Source organism: Podarcis bocagei (assembly GCF_964188305.1).
Source record: "Podarcis bocagei genome assembly, chromosome: 4".
Taxonomy (NCBI): domain Eukaryota; kingdom Metazoa; phylum Chordata; class Lepidosauria; order Squamata; family Lacertidae; genus Podarcis; species Podarcis bocagei.
The window spans coordinates 39,811,827-39,834,174 of record NC_138128.1 but is presented as its reverse complement, the minus strand read 5'-3'; the positions used below and the strand labels follow the sequence as shown (position 1 = coordinate 39,834,174).

Below are 22,348 nucleotides of genomic sequence, written 5' to 3'. Positions count from 1 at the left end.
TATTCAAATATATAGTACAGTACAGTATTATACACACAAACAATGGGATCGTGTTGTTTATATTTGCACACCCATTTGATATGCATATACATTGGGTGATATGCATATCCTGACTTATTAAAATCAGTGAATTTGAGTGTCCATTCATGCCAGTGAGTCAACTCTGAGTGTGACTAACTCTGAATAATTACCCAGTATATTTATATTGTGTTTATTTTCATCATTAAACACAACAGCTATACTGCAGTCAACACAATGTAAATGTGCGTATTTAATCGTTAATGAAAGAAATGAAAGTATTATTTTTTTTCATTTAGAAAGAAAAGATCAGATTAGAGTCTCATAAGAATAGTCCCACCTGATTTTAAAATTGGTAAGAGATTTTAGCTGGGTTGGGGTGGGAGGAATTGAGAAAGAGAGAGACACTTTGCTCTTTGTAAATAGTATTAAAGAATGCAAGGCCAACCCCTTTCTTCCCATCAGCGGAACACCCTAACATTAAAGTCAAGCAAGACCATTATAGAAAAGCTCATTCTTATCTTTGGCGTCTGCACATTTGGTCAAGATATGGAGTGCTTTAAAGGGCTTTTCTCCAGTGTTTGACTCTGGCAGGCTTACTCAGGTGAGAGGTTTCAGGAAAGGAAGTGGGATTATTCACCTAAAGGGTGGGGATGGGAGGAGTTACAGATTCAGGCTACTTGTAATTAATGGGTTGTTCTTGTATGTGTATAAATATATTTTAAAAGCTGGGGGGGGGGAGTGGGGAGTAGGAAAGCTAGACATTTTAAACTGGACAAAAACAAACAGGGTAAAACCCAGAAAAAAGCTAGCGATAATTAAGTGTACAATCCTGTGTACCCTTAAGTATGACTAAGTCCCATTCAACTTAGTAGGATTTACTTCTGAGTCAACCTGTATAGACTTGGGCTCTGTGTCTCAATGGAATCAAGGAAACTTACAGTGCAATCCTATATATGTCAGAAGTAAGCCCTATCAAAATCAGAGACACTCACTCCCAGGTAAGCGCTTATAGAATTGTGGTACAAAATTAAATACTCCCATCATTATTAATGCATATATGACTTCCTGCCAGGACAGGCTTCTGGGTGGCTTACAAAATACTTTTTTAAAAAAAAAACCTATTTACACAAAGTTCCATTTTACTTGTAAATAAGTCCCACTGTTTGGATGTACACTCAGAAATAAGTTCCACTGTATCCACTTTGACTTACTCCCAGGTAAGTCGTCACAGGATTGAATCTTTAGGTTTGATTAATTTTAAGTGATTGTGCCCAGCTTGTGTCTCCATATTTTTTTTTTACTTCCAGCAAGAGTGCCTATTTCACAACTTATGTTTCCTTTTCGGTCTTTCAGAAATATACATCTAAATAACATACTTGTAAAATGCTCTAAATATTCTTAAACCATGACATGAGCAACGTGACAGAGATTGTTCTTGTTGAAATTTATACCCAGAAAGAGATCAGGGTCTGAATGGGAGCTGCATGTTGTGGTTTGAGCCCATCCATGCACCTCCCCTGCGCACGATCATTTCATACAATAGTAAGGTTAGCAAAAGAAGAAACCCCAAAATGCTGGAAGTTAATGCATTTGGAATGCAAGCAGTAGTAGAAATCAGAAAGATTGGCACCAGCAAACTATAGTTCTTTTTCTTAAATGGTATTAAGTATGAATCAAAATGTGGGTTTTGTGCTTGACTTTGGCAGAGGGTTTCTAAAGCAAGTGCACGAGCCACACAAAAGCCTTGTCCTTCCTAACCAGCCTCATTTCAATCAGTGGGAGTTTGCCCATCCATTGCCATGAGCTCCCAGAGGGGCTCCAGAGACCCATTTGGGTTGGGAACTGAAACGCTGCTGCAGAGTCTTTAATTTTATTAATCTTTTAAAGCCCACCGCTTTTGAACAAATGCCCATTTAAAGCAGTTTTGCATAATTACACGTTTCAGTCGCATTTGAGTTGATTCTTAATTTTTATTATTATTATTATCTTGGGTTGCGTGGAAGTGCTCAATTTGCTGAAACTCAGTCCGACCTCTCTCTGTCTTGAGTTCTCTCTCCCCCCCGAGAAGCTTTTGGAATTCTCTGCCTTGCCACAAGAAGCTTTGGTCACGCAGAACTGTTGCCAGCTCCTAGGACTGGTGAGTAAATCATTCTAGCATCTTTCAAATGCTTTCCCTCTGGCTGTTTCTCTGCTGCATTTGTCCCAGAATATCTAGAAGTTGCTCCAGTGCAGGGTATATGCTTCTTTATTTGATGTGTTCCCTTTCGTTATGATCACACAGAGCTGGCCCTGCAGTGTGGCAAGGTGAAGCAGGCTCATAGCTGTCAACTTACAGATTTGAAAATAAGGGACCAGCAGCCTTGAAAATAAGGGATCAGCAGCCAAAATGAGGGATCAACAATTACTTTGATAAAATACATATTTTGTTGCATGCAAATGGCTTTAGATACCTATTAGGTCCATAAATTACCATATAGCATATATTCAACACAAAAAAGCAACAATTTGTTGTTGACAAAGGACAGCTGGACATAGAAAGGGCCCCATTACCTTCAGTAGCTTATTTAAGGGACATCATCAATAAGGGACAGCAGCGGGACATGGCGCTGGGATAAGGGACTGTCCCGCCAAATAAGGGATGCTTGACAGCTATGAGCAGGCTGCTTTGGGGGTGAAATTGAGGGGGCACAGCTGAAAGCAAGAATCGATGACTGAACAGTGCAGCAGGATTTTTCAAAGTGTTTGTCCAAGCATGAGGTGTATGTGCATGTGTGCGCCAACCATTTGGTGACTTGGTGCAGGCAGCAAAATGCTTTGGACTGGTCATGTAATCACTTCACTTATTCCATTTGCAGAACCACACAAAACACTGCAAAGCCAGCTTCATCGGATTGCCTCTCCTGAATTTTGCTTGGGAATCTACCTGAAGGTATTGTAACAGAGCTGCTTCACAAATCACAGATACAATCCTGCCCAAATTAAGTACTTTTATAATACACTGAGACCGTGTTCATACTGTACACTTAAAGCACCCCCAAAGAATCCCAGAAACTGTAGTTTACCCCTTAAAGGTAAAGGGACCCCTGACCATTAGGTCGAGTCGTGACCGACTCTGGGGTTGCGACGCTCATCTTGCTTTATTGGCCGAGGGAGCCGGCATACAGCTTCCGGGTCATGTGGCCAGCATAGGCGCCGACTCCATGGGGCCTGAGGGGGCCCGAGCCCCCTCAAAAAATTCGTTTGGGGGGGGCTCTGCCCCCCCAATAATCTCGGGCGCCCCTCCAGCAGAGCGCCACCGCCGCGGTTACTTTAAAAACAAAGCAAAGCAAAGCAGTACCACTCGTAGAAACATGGGCGGTTGATCTAATGCTGCTGAGGAGAGCGGGGGGTGGGGTGGGCCTGAAACTGCTCTCGCTCGCAAGAAGATCTGTTTCATTCCTCACTTGCTTTGTAGGGGGCTCAGGGTCACTCTCTTAGGGAGCAGTGCGCTGCCACTCGAGGACTCCATTTTTGGAGGAATCTTTCCCAGTCTTTGGTGCTCTGGAGTTTGATGACTGAGCCGTCCTTCCTCGAAAGCTTGGGGTTGGTCCGATCAGGCGTGAAGCGGAGCGAAGCACCCACCCCGCGCCCAAACTGGCTCCCTCCGCCGGTTACCTGGGAGGAAGAGGTCCTAGACCACTAGGGAGTTAGTTCGGGGCAGCCAGAGGCCAATGCCTTTCCCCTTCGCCCCTCGCGTCCAGGCCGCGGCTCTTGTGGTGCAAGCCTCGACTCTTTCCCTCCATGCCATTCCACAGGATCTTGGGATCTTTTTATTGCAAGAGACCCCCGCCTCCTCCCCACCTGCTCCCTCGCCAGCCAGCCAGCCAGCCAGCCAGCCGCGCGCCCTAGCCGGAGAGCCCCGGCCGTCCCCGTCGCGCAATCGGCTGGATCTCCCTTCAGCAGGCCGTGCTCACAACTCGGCCCAGGGACCCCCCAGCAGCGGATCTCTGGCCCAGCTGAAGAATCCGGCAACAAGCCCCCTCCTCCCCAATCGCTCCGCCGAAATACGCTCCAAAACCCCCCAGATAGGCCGCTGGCCGCCAAGTCTCGTGGCGCCCTGAGCAAGGGTCTCTCCCCAACACCGCCACCTCGAACTGCGTTCTCCCGGCTACCCGAGTGAACCAGCGGCAGGACCCCAGTATGGGCCCCCCCAATATTTTTTATAAGTCGGCGCCCCTGGTGGCCAGCATGACTAAGCTGCTTCTGGTGAACCAGAGCAGCGCACGGAAACACTGTTTACCTTCCCACCGGAGCGGTACCTATTTATCTACTTGCACTTTGATGTGCTTTCAAGCTGCTAGTTTGGCAGGAGCAGGGACTGAGGAGCAGGAGCTCACCCTGTCGTGGGGATTTGAACCTCCGACCTTCTGATTGGCAAGTCCTAGGCTCTGTGGTTTAACCCACAGTGCCACCCATGTCCCCCTTGCCGAGCTACAATTCTCAGTACTCTTAACAAACTACAGTTCCCAGGGTTCTTTGGGGGAAGCCATGTGCTTTATATGTATTGAGTGTACATGGAGTTTGATGAGAGTTAAGCACCTGCTTAAATCCCTCTCCTTGAAATCAGAGGGACCTAACTGGAGTGAGCCCTGCACTTCAGATGTGCATGTGAAATGTTTGTTTCCTCCCGATAAAGTTAAATGGGAACATGCAGAAATATTTATGTAGGCACACCAGTGAGACCACAGCTCAAAGCTTTGGCTACAGCTCAAAGCTTTATGCACATCCAGTGGCAACCACTGGGTAATGTGAGAAGGGCCCTGTCAGCTTATTGAGACCCGTACATGGATACTGTATACATGAAGGATCAAAGTGAGGGCAGCACAAAACAAATGAATAGTTAAATCAGAGTGTTTGTATCACACATGCACACATGCTTCACACGTGAGATTCTTCCCATAAGTTGCAGCCTTAGACATCCAAGTAAATTCAACATAGCAAATGCAGACTCTGTGGGTTGAAGATCCCAGTCACAATGTTTATGGGTTCTTTCAATTCTGTATAAACTGGGTGTTCTTGAAGCCATCTACATATTGTTTGTCAGGTTACTGGTCCCTTACAGATGCTTTATGCAAGTGACCTAGTTTATGGCACTTGATTCTTGTTGGGTTTGACCACATTCCTTACTGGCTAGTTCAAGTTGCCTTCTCTGGTGAGCTGCTATGGGTCATAAGTGTCTGTTGGATGTAGGAATCATGCATCTCACTGGTTATACACATATGCTCTTGCTTTCTTTTTAACCTGGGTTGTTGTTCCCTTGCTCTCTGTCTCAGCTCTGCATCTCATCCCTTGTCAACTCCTGCTTGTCTTAGCTGCATGGGAAGTAACCTCTGGGACCCTCCTTTCTGGAGAACCTTCTTACGTCTCCTTGTCTTGTCCTGATGCCTCTAAAGCTTCAACCCTGGGAGCCCATCTTGAACTCTGGAATTTTACCAGGAAAGGTAAGCACTAGAAATCATTAATTTAGTGAGTTGTTATAGACTGTTCCCATTATGGCCAGTTTGACACCTTGTCTTGTCTTGTATATCACTCCCGAATCTGAAAATGATCCTGATTTTTAGTCTTCTGCCTTGAAAAGTCTTGATAGGCCTTGCTGGCTTCGAGCAAGGAAATGATACTTGCAATATAAGAAAACCTTAAAGTCTTATGCCTTCATTCTCACTATTGTGAGGGGAAATATTGTGCAGTAGAAGATCACTGCCTAAGCAGGGGTGCAGAAGTGATGGTTTGCAGGCCAAATTTGGCCCCTGGTTCATTTCCTACTAGCTTTCATTTGAAACCACTGCTCAGCTGTTTCCTGAAGAGCTGGAGGAGGGAAATTGTGTGGAATGGAGAAAAACTTCCCCTCCTCATGCTCTCTCTCTTTCTCCCTCCCACCCCTGACTCTTCCATCCTCTTTAGATTAAAGAGTGCTTTGGGTGACTTCCTGTTACTTTTCACTCTCCAGATCATCCTGCGCTGCCCTTTTAGCACTTGTGAGTAAAACTAGGCCAACCTGCTGCTCTTTTTAGGCCTAACTTTATCATTTGGTGACTGGGGTTTCTTGGGGTCTTCCCGAAAGGTTATATGATGTGGACCTGTGCACACCCTTCTTGCTATTAAAGGTCACTTTAGGACAGTCCATCATTGCCTCTTCTCTTCAGTGTTATACTGAACACCCTGGCAAGGCATTTGGCTAGGCCAGAATTTTGGTCTGTTCAAGGACAAACAATGAAACTATTGAACCAAAGCATTATTTATTCAGGAATGTATAATATAGCATCACACATGCCCAAATAAACGTGTCCCTGCAGTCTGACTGGTACCCCGATACCTCCTATGATTAATGAGGAATTAGTTCACAGGGGCACAGAAGATATTAGAGAGCAAAGAACTATTCCTAATCTGGCAGAGATTGTCTGCAACATGCCCATCAAATGGTCAGTGAACAAAAATGAATGACAATGACAATCGCTTTTCTCTCCTGAGCCAACCCAGCAAGGGAAGATTGACCTTTGGAGAGCAAATGACATATCACAACCCTTTGTATTTGTTCAGTATTTATACTGTACCCTTTGCCGTGTTCACCCCCACCACTTCTGAAATTCTCATGAACGGTGGACATTTAGGAAAGGCATGAACTCTGAGGCTGCCCCACCAGTAGAGGTTTCATCCAGAAAATCAAAACAGTATTGGCATCTTTATTGATTCAAGTGCTTCTTAAGGGAAATCTTAGATGTATGAGATGTATGCATGTCACAAACAAGGGATAGAATAGGTTGAAATGGCTTCAAAAAATACATAGGAGGCAAAGGGAGGCAGCACTTTGTGATCATAAGAAGGTTTTACTGTCAGGATGCTTCTTTGTTTTTAATATCAGGAATGCATTTTTTATTTTGCAAAATGTAAGAGCTAGTGACTGTTTGTCATGGAGCCGGGGGGGGGGAGTAACTTGCTTCCTAAATGCTACAGCATCCCAGTTGTCAGTTGCCAGGTTGATTTTTTGTTTTTTGTTTTGTTTCTTTTCTTTTCTTTTTAATCTGGTTTCATTGATAATGCTGTTTTGCTGTATTTTGTTATGGTTTTGACTGTAAGCCATGTTGAAAGGATCTTGCATAAAAATATTTTAAATAAAGGAGGAACTAGTGGCAATGGAGAACCTGGATTTTTTCACCCTGGTTATAGCAGCAGTAGCAGTTGTTATTAGCCCACAAAGTAAACTTGTACATGTGTGTGGATGCGAAAAGGAAGGAAAACAGAGGACAGAGCTCCCGGCCCCTGAGTTCCTCATCCACTGAGCGAGGGGACCCTGCAGAGGCCGGTCCTGCTTCTGAGAGCTCTCAGGATCTGGCGCCAGAATACAGTTCCTTTACCTGATCCATGGAGTATAGTGTCAAGGCCTCCTCAGTGTTCCCTCATCTTCCATGAGTAGTTCAGGACTGGAGGGTGTGATGTGAGCTTCTACTCTCTTCTCTCCAGTCCCAATGCCATTGCAGGGGTTTGTCTTGGGACAGCGGAGGGCAAACAACATTCAGCCCCTGAATCCAAGGCACCTCTGCATGACAATGTTGGTGAGCTTTTGAGCTTTCAGAATCCATCCTATGGTGCTTGACAAGCCTCTTGCTTCCCTTCAGCCATATCTTCTTTGACTTCTGGTGACTGAGGATGGTGCCTGATTGCTGCTCTCTGTTGACAGGGATTTTGAAATGATAGCTCACGAGTACAAGCCTGGTTCCACAGCAACAGGTGTGTGGGGGCAGTGGGGGTCAATCTGTTCCTTGCTTTTATTCATCAGGGGAGTCTACTATGAATAGACAGCCTCACCATGCCAATGTTTTCTCATTCCTCATTTTTGCATCCTCAGAGAGTGGTGGTGGTGGGAACACGAGATGTGCTAAGTCAACGTTTTATCAAACAGGGAGACCCATTCTACAGATTTCAACTCCCCTCATCCTGCAGCATTTGCAGCTGCCTCACTTTGCCTAATAGTTAGGGCTAGCCCTGTGTACTTGTGCTATTGGGTACATGCAATCTTCCCTTGGGTGCAGTTCTCTGCATGTAGGATGGCCATTGATGGGGAACATGCATTGGTGATGAAGGGCGCCCACAAATGGGCAAGGGAGGGGAGTATGTGAGAGGGAACTGGATTATTCTTCCGAGTGACCAATCATTTGGACAAAAGCTTCATTAACAGTGAAATCATTATATGTATCTAGTCAGAAGTAAACCCCTTTGCATCCAGTCAGTCTTATTTCTTTAAGACACTTATATGGGTTACAGCAGAATTATGGAATTAATTGTTAAAATATTATTGAAGTTTTGATGGCAGGTTTTTTCTGCAGCTTTAACTAATTTTTTTTTAAAAAAATGAGATTTCAAGTATTGTAATGAAAGCAATGTTAGCGTAGAAAACCAACTTCTGAAGAATACATGATTTATGTTACTGTGTCTGTCTTTGCACCTGCCTATCCCCGAAGCTATTCAAGTTTTTCTTATTCAGATTTGGTTTCCAAAATAATCCAAACTGGTAATAACCTCACCACAATTAAATCCAACAGCCTCTGGCCAAGCTAATCTGATCGTCAGTAGTAACATCTAAATTAGCCAAAAATAATTACAGAAACAAGATTCAAAATCAGGGAGAGAAATGGAAGCATTAATTGGGCACATGCGAGGAGGCAAATGTTTTTTGAGCAAACGTCCCGTCGAATGGGAACATTCTAGTGGTGCATTTTCTGGGCTGGCTTCTTGAACAAACCTGTTTCCAATGGTATAGATTTTGCTTTGTTTGATAAATGGCCATTTGCTCAGCTGAATTTGCATGGTCACATTGGCAAAGTGAGCAGTAGGGGCCTTTGTGTGGAATGTCAGATAGTTTTTGTTCTCTAGATGTGCTCAGCGACAGCCAACGTATACTTGATCTCATTTTTGTGGGTTGCCTAGACAGGGAAACATGACGAATTGTAGGCTATATTTTTCCTCTTTTTGTCAGGGCGCTGAAATGGCAAGGCAGCTCTCCCTGTAGACCCGTGAGTAGTTGCTAGAGGAGGTATAATAATGATCTCCTTCTTAACTAAGGCTTTGATTATTCCAGAACTGGAATCACCAACCTTTTTGGGCTCTTGGACCCATTTGCAAACCAGAGAAACTGTTGTTGGCGGGCATCCTCAACAACCAATCATTTCCCCAAACCTATTTGATTGGCTACAAGGTGAAGGAAGGGGGAGGTGACCCTGTGAGCACCAGGGAAGGTCTCTTGGGGGAGCATCTGTACTCATGGGCACCAAGTTGGTGATGCCTGCTCTAGAACATGGAGAGGGACTTTTCTTATCTGTAGCCCAATCAATATAACTGGAGATGATGTCTGCCCTTCTACTTGTATTGATTGATGGAGATAGGGAACAATGGAGTGGTGTTTTTTGGCAGAGCCTGTTGGTGTATTCTTCCTTTGAGGATGTCAAAGCATGCATTTGCAGGGAAAGAGCCAAAGCTTAGTGGTATAATATGTGCCTTGCAATTAGGAAGCTCCAGGTTCAATCCCTAGTATTTTGAGATTGGATCTCAGGTAGCAGGACTGAGTTACTGAGACCCAGACAGCTACTGCACTCAGATTAGACTGCACTGCGCTCAATGAGCCAATGGTTTGACTCAGTCTAAGGCAGCTTAATTTTATTTATACCCCTCCTTTCTTTCAACATGGGACCTGTCTGACCTGAGACAGTGTACAGGGAGTTCCTGGGTGGCTGCCCATACAGGCACTGAGCGGTTCAGTGGTATCCTCATGTACCTTCAGACCATACACTAGGACAATATGTTTTCTGCTTTCCTCTTCTGTAGTTTCTGTTCATTTAATGCATCTCTCAATGTTTAAGTCAGATTGTAAAAGAGAGACGGGCGAGGAGAAGGCCAGGGAGGGTAAAAGTGAGCAAATCATTTTGAAGTTCCATGATTGTTAAAATTGTCACCAGGACTTGGTGGTTATTAAAACTGGCCCAAACTGGAGCAGCAGTCCTCCAAGTTATTCTGGCAACTAAGGCAGAGAATCCCACAAGGGGAATTTTGAATTAAACTTATGGCATAGCTCAGTGTGTGTGTGTGCCTTTTCCAGTGAGTAGGTATGCTGTCAAGTATCAAAATAATACTATTACCTTGGACTTCATATGTATTAGAGAGACTCTTTGTTTGTTGATAGCAATCAATACAATGTCAGAGATGTCTGGCTCTGAGGTTCGCTAGAAAAGAGGAAGGAAAAAGGAGTGGTGTTTGTCGTACTATTCCAAATCACTGAGATGTTAATGGTTTTATTGCCCTCGGGAATAAATCTACACAGATAATAACTAACATTGCTAACAAATTTCTGCCCTTTCACAATGCCCAGAACCATCTCTGTGTGGCAAATGCCTTGCTAAGCCCAAGTTTATGTAACTGAAGTGCTCATGCACTTTCCCCCTGTTTCCCCGACCTCTTCTTCTGTTCCCTCACTTGTGTTGAATTTTAGATTGTAAATAAAAATGAAATGGCAATTATTATTTTTTCAGAGTGTAAACTGCTCAGGGCAGTGATGTGTCTTTTTGTAAGACACATCTGTAAAGCGTGCACCCGTTAATGGCTCTCTGCTGCTGCTATTGTTGTGATGGCAGATCCAAACTTCCCATGTGTGGAACTCTGCTCTGGGAGGGAGAAGCAATATTTGCTGCTTCTGCCTTCTTCCTGCAGCCCCTGGACCTCCCTCAAAATCTCCTCTGGAGAACTGGAGAATTCTCCAAAAACCCTGTGGGAGGAGTTGTGGTGGTGGTTGCGCAGGAGGGAAGCAAATCAAGTGAAAATGGCCACCTTCTCTTCCCACCAGTGGCAGCCCTCACTAGATCCCAGTCCCTTCCATGAATGGAAGAAAGGACATTTGCAGAAGGACAGTTCTGGATCCAGCCCATCGCCCCCACTATGAGCAGCAGCAATACTAGCGTAGGAAGAAATTATCACCATCTTAACCACCCCTTCACATGATTTCCCCTCTCTTAAAAAGTGAAACAAAAACAAACAAACAAACAAACAAACAAACAAACAAACAAACAAAAAACAGTCACACACCAGCCTTAATATATAGAAGTCCCCACATTTATAATTCAATTTCCTTGCAGCAGTTTTGTGAAGCAATCCCTGAACTTGATTGTTCCCAGATTGGCACAGTGGCTCCCCACATAGGAACCTTTGCCGGTTGGTCTTTCCACAACTGTTCTGCCCCCCAACCTGAGGTGCACAAGAAGAATTAGAAAGCAAACAAATGACATCTTTACAGAGAGTGAGAATTCCACCCCCCCCAAGTTGACCGGTCTCCCTCAATTCCTCACTCCATTAACTAGCAACACTTTAAGGCAATTATATTACATCAAAGGATGATTTTATTATGGAAAGTAATTACAAGGAACAAGAAGGAGGAAAAGAAAGCGAGAGGCTTGAGTTGGCCAGCCTCCTCAGCAGTTTATAGCACCTACTCTGTACTTCCATTCCAGGTGAAATGGTCATCTGTTCCCTACAAATCTTTGGACTGATTCCATCTGGGAATTCACCATTGATTTAGGACATTTCCACTGCCAAGAACAGAAAAGGCTGCTGGATCAGGCCAATGGCCCATCTAGTCCAGCATGTCAACAAACAGGTTGAGAGCCAGTGTAGTGTAGTGGTTAAGAGCGGTAGTCTCGTAATCTGGGGAACCGGGTTCGCGTCTCCGCTCCTCCACATGCAGCTGCTGGGTGACCTTGGGCCAGTCACACTTCTCTGAAGTCTCTCAGCCCCACTCACCTCACAGAGTGTTTGTTGTGGGAGAGGAAGGGAAAGGAGAATGTTAGCCGCTTTGAGACTCCTTCGGGTAGTGATAAAGTGGGATATCAAATCCAAACTCTTCTTCCTCATCATCATCCTGTTCTCACAGTGGCCCACCAGATGCCTGTGGAAACCCTGCAAGCAGGATTTGAGCATAAGAAGACTCTCCTCCTGTGGTTTCCAGCAACTGGTATTCAGAAACAATGCTGTCTGCAGCTGTGAAGGCACAGCATAGCTGTCATGGTCTACAATCATCTACCAGCTCTCTCCTCCACAAACTTCTCTTTTATTATTATTTATTAAATTTGTATAATCCTCTTTAAAAAGCAGTTTTGCTGTGGGATTCCGTCACATACTGGCAAATTCAAGATACACAATTAGACTTGATCTGAAGGTCTTATCCAAGAAACCTCCTTCCCCCCCACATATTAAAGTTTTTGCAAAAGGGAAAGGGATGAGCAAATGGTGCTGTGAAGTGTGAGATGAGACTGGCTCGACACAACATTGTCTAACCTCCTCACAATCTAATCAGGAGGAATACTCACTAAACTGCCAATGTTACCTAATAATGTCCTTTCAGGATGAACGCTCAACAAACAGGTTGTCAGGAAGCACACTTTAGTTTGTCCAATTTACCCTTTCTGAGGGGAACAAAAGGCAATGTTGCTCTCCTTTTCTCACTCTGAATACCAAATGGGAACTGAGATTTCTTGGGGCAGGACAGATTAGGAGAGATACAGTTTAATTGCAGAGCTGGGGATAATTTCCTGGTTTGTTAATACTTTTGCAGGGAGTTTGGGAGCCGGGACACTTTGGGAACCTCTCAAGATGATATCACTGCAGGGCCTGGATGTTCTCCCCTTACAGAACTACGAATGTGGATGAATTAAAGTCCAAGCCCACCAAATAAATAGAATGCCCAAATGGGATTTCACCCAATGTTGGTCACAGCTCTATCTCAGAGATGGGGAACCTTTGGCTCTCCAGATGTGGGTGGACTACGTCTCCCAGCATCCCTGACCATTGGTCATGTTATGGGAGTTGAGAGCTCATGTCCTGCCTGCTGGCTTCTCATAGGCATCTGGTTGGTCCACTTTGGACCGCATGCTGAGCTAGATATGCCTTTGGTCTGATGCAGAAGTGCTCTTCTTGAAGCAGGAGGAGTAGAATAAAGTGGGCTGCCCCTAGATGTGGTGTATCACAGAAATGGAAAGACAACTGCCTGAGAGGGGGTGGTTATTGGCTTGTTTTTATTTTGATTATGTATTTTGTGGTTTTATTTATTGATTTTATTCTGTGAACTGCCCTGAGACCTCCGGGTATAGGGTGGTATATAAATTCTAATAATAATAATAATAATAATAATAATAATAATAATAATAATAATAATAATAATAATAATAATAATACTACTTTGGGAGTCAAAACTGCATGAATGTAAAATGGAATACGACAAGTCCTTGGGAAAGTTTGAAAAGCAGGCTCATCAGTCTGAGAGACCCTAACCTAGACAAATGGCTGTGAGTCCCATTTTTCTCTCTTTTTAACTTCCTCAGTGATCGGATGCAGTTTCTGAGAGAGCAGTGAGGACAACTGTGGCCTCAAGCTGAGGACATTTCTAATTTTGCTGACCTTCATTTTTTGCTACATGATCTATCTTCGGGATGGCTTTTTGTCCCTTGTGTGAACATATGTGGACTTCTTCAGTGATAACAATTCAGCCTGTTTCTTCTGTTATAAAGGATCAGGGTGGGAGATGGTAATAATGCTCTTTTTCTTGCCAAGCGGGTGGAATGTATCCTCTCTCCCTCTTCCACAATCTGGAAATAATTGCAAGCATATTCTTTCATTGAATTGGTTGCAGCAGATATTCTCCCCCAGACACTTTATTTCAGGGCAAACAAAGAATTGTACAGGCTGCCTTGCTTCCTTCACTGTTGGGGAACGCTCCAGTCACACAACCTCACTGTACAAGTGGAGCATGCTGCAGCACAGAAAAGACTGGGGCAGCCCATGCTCATGAGAAGGTCTAAGTGGTCAGTGCATCTGGCTGTAAGGTGGGTTAGGCTGAGAGGCAGCGAGTGGCCCAAGGTCACCCAGTGAGCTTCATGGCCAAGTGGGAATTTGAACCCTGGTCTCCCAGGTCCTATTCTGACACTTACCACTACACAACACTGTTGCCAATAGGCTTCACAGCTGCAGATCATAGTGGGCACAATTTTTGGTCCATTCTCCAAATGTCTGGCCGCAAATGATTGACATAGCTAGGCAATGGTTCTATAATTTTATCTCCTTTTCTTCAGTTGCTTCATGTTACTGGCAGCTGTCTTAGTCTCACATTTCTTCTTTCCACATCATTCCATCACATACCTGAAAGATGCAAGTGCTAACTTGATGATAGAAGGAATCATCTCCCTTTCCAGAATAAGAACTTGATAGGATGCAGTTTGGGAAGAGTGTGTGTGTGTGTGTGTGTGTGTGTGTGTGTGTGAGAGAGAGAGAGAGAGAGAGAGAGAGAGAGAGAGAGAGAGAGGAGGCAGGGGCTCACATGAGCCTCAGACAGCAGGGCCAATGGTCAGAGATGATGGGAATTGGAATCTAACAACTTCTGAAGAGCTACAATGTGTTTTGATTTCCAATACTGCTGAATGCCACCTGATTGCTTTGTGGATCATTTATAATCAGGACTTTCACTCCAGCCAGAACTGACTAGAACTCAGTTCTGACCCCTCTCAGGTGGGCCCCATTGCCATTATAAGAGAACAAGGGAGCTGTTCATGGAGATTTCCGGCACCTCTTTTTCTAGAAAAATGGCACTGTTTATAATACTTCATCCAGTGCTTATTTTTCAAGTGTGTTTAATTAAAACGAGGAAGGCTTTCAAACTAACTGCGCTTAGCATTGGGACATCAGAGCATGTTAACTGTAGATTAATAAATTGACCCCAGATAACATAACCCTGCTTCATCCACTCTCTTAACCCCAGATCTTAAGCAGTCTTTTCATCTCTGTGTCATCAAAATTTATACAAAGCAGGAATCAAATGCAAATCCTCAAGAAGCTGGAACTTTCTGTGGAAACTGCTAGAAAATGTTTTCAGTCTTAAATGGAGGAAAGTTAAAGAGATGTTCATAGACAAGAATACCAGCAGTGCAATGCTCAAATCTGTCCTCCGATTTCTCAGTTTTTAAAATTCCACTGCAAAAAACCAACTTCCATTTCCCTGCCTCTTAGTCACAGGGCACTTTAGAATTCCTTTAGTATTTTGGTGAGTGTTGGGTTGGGCCTATTTTATTCTTGTGAAGTGACTGTGGGTTATGTGTCTGTTTTTCTCCCCCCACCCCATGAATTGATCATATTTGGGGTTTAATGAGACATACAACATTTTGTGGCATCTATACAGTTCAGTTGAAAAGATCAGTTGACCCCAATACATCTGTACATGTGCATACCTGCTGTTATCATCTGATTGGCAGGTAGGGCTGAATGGAGACTTAATTCAGTAGGATTCCTCCCTCTAATAAAGTGTTGGCACCATCTTGTTGGCCAGAGTTATGTTCACAGGGCAGGCTCACATGGGAGTTTTTCTATTCATGGAACATTTTTCCGAGCCCTCTGCAGCCTCCCTGGCTGCCAGGGCTTCCTAATCTGAATAAACCCCATGGGAGAAGTTACTTAATGATGTCTTCCCCTGAGCTTTGTTTGAAGCCTGGGAGGCCTTCCCCAAGCACCAGAGATCAGTGCAGTCACTGAGTTTATTTTTAATGGAAGTCCAGACCACTCGAGCATACAAACCACTGGTCAACGAAGCCCCTTGCTAAGAGCTGTTCATCGAGTATATGTTGTTACACCCACTATGTATTCCCAGTGGACCAAATTATATGTGTAAGCAGCCTTCAAACAATATATATATATATATAAAAGTGCAGCAGGGTTAACCTTTTTTGTGAGGGATGTGGTGGAATACAATGACAACAAAGCAGTAATATCAATCAAATAGGGGATCTTGAAAATCAGCCCATGATTTAGCCCCCCTTTGTCCTGTCCTTTTGGGGGAAACAGTTTTATGCACCCCAGTTTGGAGGATACTTCAACTGTACACATGCAGTCAGTAATATTATTTGCCTTTTTGCTCCCATGTAGCTCATGAGCTAAAGACATCCTGTAGTAACTTCTCATTAACAGGTGCCTTATTAATATTGATGGTTTCTTCAGTTTAACTTTCTGTGGCAAGGTGGACCCCCACAGCTTTTCCTTTTCCTCTAAAAATAAAACCAAGTGTGTTGAACCTAGCTATGACTGCCTTAGTTGTTGGGTAATGCTCTCATTTAATGGCTTTATTTAGATCCATTTTCTGTATGCAAATCCTTAGGATTTGGCTTTGCAGCAGCCAGTTTAAAGCAGTGTTCATCCAGCCAGCTGCATTTATTCAAGAACTCTGCATGTCCTGCTTTTTCATCACCTCTCTTACAGGCCTGTGTGTGATGCAGACATTTTGATGGCCCTCTGTTGTTGTTTTTTGCATTCGCATGCTGGATTCTTACTTCATTAGCGATACAAGCAGCATGTTCATAGCCCACCACACACTGTGCATGTCTTCCAGCAATGAATGTCTGATATTCTCTGAAATCATAGTTGACGGCTGGAGTACAAGCCCTGAATTTGGGAAGCTGACATTTAATGTTGCGGTCTTAAAATTTATCAACAAAGACGTCAGGTTTTCCTTAAGATCTGTACTTCAAAAACAAAACTGGAGCACTCTAAAATTTCAAAGTTGAATCCTGATTCTCTCCCCTAAATTTGAACTTGTGCAACATTTCAGCTTGTTGACCATACCGCCAGGTCCCAGTCATCATGGACAAACAAATCAATGCCCATCATTGCCCTGTGCATCTGCATGGAGTCTTGTCTCCAGTTTCTTTAAATGAATCTCCAGGTGAGTGGGCTTGGAAAAGTAGGGACCAAGTATAGAAGTGATCTTCTTCAAATTTACTGACAAATGTCTAACCATCTAAGAAAATACAGGTGCTGAGGAATGAACAGGGTGATGGAGGATTTTCAGCTGCTTTCCAGTTTCTTCTTAGTAAGAACTGTTTGACAGTGGAATGGTCTCCCTTGGGAGGTTGTGGACTTGCCTTCCTTGGAGGTTTCTAAGCAGAGGTTGGGTGGGCATCTGTCATGGATGCTTTAGCAGAGACTCCTGTATTGCAGGGGGTTGGACAAGATTACCCTTGGGGTCCCTTCCAACTCTGCAATTCTATGATTCTTCAAGTGTAGAAATGCATATTCCTTTTTTCCTGTACATTTCCCAGTATTTTCTGCTTTTGTCCCCCCCCCCCCCGCTTTTGTCTTCAGCTTAGATTAAATGTACCTGGAAAGAGTTCATTCTGCAGAAGAACTGGCTGCTCTCCAAGAGAGGTGGAGCAGCTCTACTCAGTAACCTGCTCAACTCAAGCAGCTTTGTTAGCAGTCTGCCTACGCTGTAGTTGACTCTTGGTGTGGGATTATTGGATGAAAGGAAAGGTGAGTGGAATCAGTCCCCTCGTTCATCCAGTTCAATACCAATGATACCAGAATTTGCCAGCCTGTGGCCCTCCAGACATTGTTGGAATACAACCCCCACTAGCCCCAGGTAGTATGACCAATGGTCAGCAACATGTGGAGGGTCAGAGGTTAGCAACCCCAGTTAGCAGTAGCTCTCTGGAGAATTTCAGACAGAAGCTTCATTCCCAGTACTGCCTGCAATGGCCCTTTCCCATCTCTCTGGGTGTCTGCATGACTGCTTCTATTTACCTGGGTGAGCAGTGCCAGTGGGAAAGAGTCTGGTTTATGGAGAACATATACAGTTGATGTCAGGAGTGGGAGTCAGGAGCAGGAGCATGGCAATAAATCACACAGAGTCAGTGAAGTTAACCTCTTTAAAGAAGGAAACATGGTCGGCTCAGGAGGCTAAGCCTAGAGAGCACAGCAATTTGTCCTGGTAGATCTTGCCCCAATGAGGAAGTTGTGGAGACTGAAGATCCCTGCCTTCCCAACAGTTGCCTAAGTCTCCTCCTCTCCCAGGTTCTTCCCAAGCAATTAGAGACTCTGCCACTGTGCCTGTCCCTGCTCCTATCTCTTCATACCTCTTCTGGTTCTGGGAGACCAGGGGAGAGGGGAGCTGGTCACAGCAGGAGGGGGGAGAACCCTCTGGCTTCTTCATCAGCCTGACTCATCTCTGCCTCTTGGTCCCCCTTTGCAGCCTCCGCTTCTGCCTCTGATTCTGAACTGCTGTCTAGCACATACTCTTCCTGCTCACTATACCCTGTTGCGTCTTCAGCTTCCGACACCTCCTCCTTCCAGTCCACCCTCTCTTCTCCCCCCGACCAGTCATCGTCACCCCACCACCAATCCCCTAGCTCAGAGCCTTCTTCCCTGGGGATTCCCTTGGGGGGGTTTCCCCAGCTGGCACCTCCCACTGCTCCTTGGCATCCGGCCTGTCCATGACAGTTGAGCATGTCTCCCCATAACCATTATGACAGCAGAAGGGTGATTCTGCATGTATCAAATACATCATTATACACTAAGGTCTCTATTCCCCACCCCGCTTGTCACCTGATGTGGTCCCTGTGGATACGCTAGAGCTCCCATTTGAACTCCAGAGTCCCATTGAGACTCTGGCAACAGTGTTTATGTGCTATTCTAATGCTGGTTTGAGCAGCCAAAGTGCTTTTTAATGCATAGCATTACAGCGAGTGTGCCTTATTCTATCCCTTGTTGAATGGGTGTCTGGAGGAATGTAATTCCAGTCTCTTGCTTCTGCACATCATTATTTACAAGACACAGGAACATGACCACACCAAGCATGGAGAGAGCCACTATCAAGCTGTAATTTGGCAAGTGGCATGTGTGTGAGTGCAAGGAGCAGATCCATCCTCTTCAGGCTGGATGTATGCACGAGATGGGCTAATACTTTTCTTTATTTCTGTAGAGCAGCAGTGGGGAGCCTGTTTCAGCCCGAGGATCACATTGCCTTCTGAAAAACCTATTTCAGGCATCCTTCCAAATTCGTACGTATATCTGAATTGTGCAGTGCATTGTTCTCCATGCAAACAACATGTACAAAGTTGCATATATTTTGGGAAAGTAAGCATAGAAATCAATGTATTATTGATGTATGATATAGTTGTGTGAAATTAACATAGAAGTATGCATAGCATTGGGAGAAATTGCTTGTAAAAATGTTCACACCAGTCAAAACACAGTAATAAACTGTGTTTATTAGGAGAAATTCACATTAAAATGCTGAATAATTTTCATGACAATAAAAATAATAATCCATAAATTGCTGCAGCAATGTGGAGAATTGAATTTAAGGCTGGAAGAAATGAGAAATTGAGAGAACCAAAACTGCCAGGTGTTTCTAACCCTAGTCCGACTGCTGTTCCAAAAGGTGTAGATGCTGCAAGTCCCACCCACCCTGTCAAGCTGTTTCTCCCACATCTTCCCTTGCTTCCACCCATCATGAGCTCCTCCTATCTGCTGCATCTCAGCCACTTCCACGGAGGGCCCTCTTATTAGCCATGGTAGCTAAATGGAAATTCAGAGGTGGGGTACCTATGAATAAGCCTTGATTGTGAGGACAAACTAGAATGGAAGGCCATTCTTACCAGCGGGCAATGTCTGGCTGCTGTTGCAAAGGCAAGGCTGGTCATCGTTTGACCCAGCACAACCTTAGGTCCTGATGCAGCTTTCACCAACATGGCACCCAATGTGCTCCCCTCCTGTTGTTGCTGATCCAATTCCCATCAGTCCCAGCCAGTACAGCCCAATGGTCAGGGAGGATGGGAGTCATAGAACCATAGAAGGGTCTCCAGGGACCATCTAGTCCAGCCTCCTGCAATGCAGGAATCTCAACTCAAGCATCCATGACAGGTGGCCATCTAACCTCTGCTTAAAAACCTCCAAGGAAGGAGAGACGACCACCCCTTGTGGGAGTCTGCTCAACTGTTGAACAGCTCTTCGAAAGATTTTTTTTTAAAAAAATTATATTTTATTAATTTTCCATACATTCATACCACATTACAATTTCTATTAAATTTTCCATTTTTGACTTCCTTCGGCTTCTCTGCCAATCATCCAAATTCTAACTTCTTTAATTACGCATTTCCAAATTTTGCTATTGCCTTTATACCTACCCCCCACTTCTATTTTGCCTTTTTACAATATTTCTTATGCTGTTACAGAGCTTCTCTAAATGCCACTAGCGTTATTCCATTATCACTTATACATTCCCAGTATTCAACTAATTTTCCCCAGTCCTCGATGAACTTTTGATCTCGTAGATATCTGATCTTCCCAGTCAGTTTATCAAGTTCTGCATAGTCCATCAGCTTCATTCTCCACTCCTCCAACGTTGGTATTTGTTCTTGTTTCCATTTCTGGGCCAGTAATATTCTTGCCACTGTTACTGCATATTGGAAAAGTTTATGGTCCTTTCTATTTATTTCATTACTGACAATTCCTAAAAGAAAAGCCTCTGGTTTCTTAACAAATGTATATTTCAACATTTTTTTCAGCTCATTATATATCAACTCCCAGAAGCTTTTCACTTTCTTACATTCCCACCACATATGATAAAATGTACCATCTTTTTCTTTACATTTCCAACAACTCTTACATGTTTTGTACATTTTTGCAAGTTTTACTGGTGTAATATACCATCTATATATCATTTTCATAACATTTTCCTTTAATGCAGTACATGCAGTAAATTTAATACTTTCATTTCATAATTTTATCCAGTCGTTAAATTGTATATTATGACCAATATCTCTGGCCCATTTTATCATGACTGATTTAACTTCGAAAGATTTTCCTGATGTTCAGTCAGAATCTCCTTTCTTGTAACTTGAAGCCATTGGTTCGAGTCCTGCCCTCCAGAGCAGGAGAAAACAAGCTTGTTTCGTCTTCCATGTGACAGCCCCTTAGATATTTAAAGATGGCTATCACATCTCCTCTTAGTCTCCTCTTTTCCAGGCTAAACATACCCAGCTCCTTGCAGTAGGCAGAGGTGGATTTAGGGGTAATACAACCAGTTTGGTTGTACTGGGCGTGGAGCTTTGGGGATGCCACAACTATGATGTAGAATGGAAGGCATCAGATTCTGGCACCCCACACGGACGCCACTGAAATTTGAGACCTACTGCAGTAGGTATCACTTGCAGGCTGCGCTTGCTGCAATTCCCTCTTCTACACAATTATTGAAAATGTAGGGATTTCTGCATCTGGCTATCCTAACTGGAGGCACTTTCCCTGATGTCGATGAATGAATGGTGGACAGGATTGCATGCTGCCAACTCGGGATTGCTCCGCGTGGCAAGGTGCTCATGTGAAATGTGCGACTGCACCAGTGTGTACTGCACCAGGACAACAGGCCAGTTCCTTTGCCCATTATGCCTCAGTAACACCATGTTTCTTGTTACAGGAACACCCTCCCTCTCTGCTTGACTTGGGGGTGGTGGGATGCTCTATTGCTCCTAACCCCTACTCTGCTGGAGGAGACACGACAGTATTATGGTGCCATCTCGTGGCCATAGCAAGTAGGGGCATTTAACAGCAATGCTGCTTGAGAGAGTCACATTGAAACTGTCTTCCATAACATTGGACGTGTCCACCTGAAACATGCGGCAGCTGCATCACAAAGGACACATTTCTGACTGATGAAGAGAAACCAAATCTGACAAAAGAGTGACAAGATCTGCTGGGGAACAATTGGTGAAATGTTCATGACAATGAAACAAGTTTAATGTTTTTGCAAAGGTGATGTCAATAGCCTGGCGACCTTGTCATCTGCCTGATTAATTGATGTCCTGTTGCTTTAATATTTGTATGCACAGATTTTGAAATGAAAAGATGGATGCATATTCCAATAGAGAGGTGGGATGTTTGCACTTTAGAAGCCTCTACCTCATTACTGCCTTCTGTTGTTGTTCTTGTTTTTCATGCCATGGGGTTGCTGAAGGGGGATTACACTACATTAAATCACATGGCGCTTTACATTTTCAATCATCTATTTGCCCAGAAGCAAATAAAACAAATACAGTATAGTGCAGGACATCAGTTTCAGAACTCTGGGCTGGTTCATGAAATATAGCTCTCCAGTGCCACACCATGCTTGGGACAGCTTTTCTCTGCCCTTATCTCTGAGAATTCCTACTATTGTGGGGATAGTCAGTCTCGTGCGGATTTGGGATTATAGAGGCAAGGCAAATTTTAGCTTTGAGATTTTTTTTAAAAAAGTTTTGGTTTGAAAAAATGGCTGCAGCTTTATTCAAATCTCAATGAAAAGGCATGTGGTTATGCAGAGTTCAGTCAAGCAGCAAATATCACATTATGTACCCACTCCTTATAAACAGGCCATCCTGCCTTCCAGACAGGAGCTGCCCATGTTTGCATATCTGTGTCTGCAGTGAGAGTCATAATGGAACGTGCTGTGGCTGGTGGGAAA

The 22,348-nt window shown here is 44.1% G+C and overlaps 1 long non-coding RNA gene across 6 annotated transcripts; it reads left to right on the top strand.

Moving 5' to 3' along the window:
* The first annotated feature begins 699 nt into the window (after positions 1 to 699).
* Positions 700 to 21,799, top strand: LOC308586311. Of its 6 annotated transcripts, none has more exons than XR_014007788.1 (6): positions 700 to 2,158; positions 2,877 to 2,950; positions 5,334 to 5,501; positions 15,100 to 16,795; positions 17,215 to 18,908; positions 21,326 to 21,799. It is a non-coding gene; the product is annotated as an uncharacterized lncRNA (long non-coding RNA). The 6 variants fall into 6 exon arrangements; XR_014007789.1 differs by having other exon boundaries at positions 15,100 to 17,382; positions 18,835 to 18,908; XR_014007790.1 differs by having other exon boundaries at positions 15,100 to 17,382; positions 18,830 to 18,908.
* The last annotated feature ends 549 nt before the right edge of the window (positions 21,800 to 22,348 follow it).